The sequence below is a fragment of the Poecilia formosa genome, unplaced genomic scaffold (assembly GCF_000485575.1).
Source record: "Poecilia formosa unplaced genomic scaffold, Poecilia_formosa-5.1.2 Scaffold3612, whole genome shotgun sequence".
In the NCBI taxonomy this organism is placed as follows: domain Eukaryota; kingdom Metazoa; phylum Chordata; class Actinopteri; order Cyprinodontiformes; family Poeciliidae; genus Poecilia; species Poecilia formosa.
Window position 1 is genome coordinate 1 of NW_006803551.1, and position 1,292 is coordinate 1,292.

General features: G+C 35.8%; 1 non-coding gene across 1 annotated transcript; it reads left to right on the forward strand.

Annotated features, from left to right (window-relative positions):
- The first annotated feature begins 972 nt into the window (after positions 1-972).
- On the forward strand, positions 973-1,044 carry trnac-gca (transfer RNA cysteine (anticodon GCA)). Its single transcript has one exon. It is a non-coding gene; the product is annotated as a tRNA-Cys (tRNA).
- The last annotated feature ends 248 nt before the right edge of the window (positions 1,045-1,292 follow it).

The window sequence follows — 1,292 nt, forward strand, 5'->3', positions numbered from 1 at the left end:
TGCTGAATTCAAACATCCTGATAGGTAAAACAAGTATGTAGCAAATATTTTGATGCCAGCCAATCAGTTTTGTTAAATTCAAAAGGATATCAAGGCTTTATCTGCTTCAAATCCAGATATTAAAACCTATTAAAAAACAATTTCATTAATTTAAATTCTCAACAGCCACTGTACAAATTCATAAAATGCTCCCCATCTATTCGAACTCTGCATCACTTTGGCAAGTACAGCAGGAACATATTCTGAACTTAATTATAGATGTAATGTTAACTAAAAACAACTAGAGTTCATACATTTGCTGATGACAAAATGTTAGGAATTTTGGGATCATAGACAAAACCATGACTATCCATCCATTTTCTGAACACCCTTGTCCCTCAGTGGGGTCGGGAGGGGTGCTGGTGCCTATCTCCAGCTAACGTTCCGGGCGAGAGGCGGGGTACATCCTGGACAGGTCGCCAGTCTGTCGCAGTAAAACCATGACTAATTTATCAGATTGAGCTAATAATGGTGTTTCTGAAAAATTCCTAATGGAGGATGCACCAATTTTCTGGATTTCAGCAAATTCAAAGCTCAAGTCTAAACACTTGTTAGATGCAAAATAATATGAACTCAAATGAGTTCAAATATCCTGATCTGTAAAACAAGCTAAATCTCCACAGCATTACTTTGGGGCAAAAAAAAAAATCACTTCAAGTACAACAAAATATTTTAAAAAGAGGTTAAATAGTTTACACTTTAATATATCTATGAGATATAAAAGACTAGAAATGTTTGATAGATATCTGATTGTCATTGTCAATGCAGCACTTTCAATACCAAGTATGCTGAATAATCAGATTTTGTAAGATAGTCTACAATATATTCCACACAGATAAAGCTTCATGTGCTTCAAATCCAGATTTAAAAACCTTCGCCTACGAAGAAGCACTTTCAAGAATTCCAATTCTCTGATTATGTATTTCATGATGTGGGGGTATAGCTCAGTGGCAGAGCATTTGACTGCAGATCAAGAGGTCCCCAGTTCAAATCTGGGTGCCCCCTGATTAAAAACTGTAAACATCCAGATTAATGTGGAAAACCTAGAGTGGCAGACATATCTGCAGCTGTATGTTTACTGTATGTAACTCTGGGGTTGAGGCTTATAGTCGGGAAAATATATATTTATTTCATAAATAGTGTTATTCCCTCACTTTTTGTTTTGTGAAGAACCCAGAGAGGGTAAGTTCAAATATCCTTATCTGTAAAACAAGCTAAATCTCCACAGCATTACTTTGGGGCAAAAAAAAAAA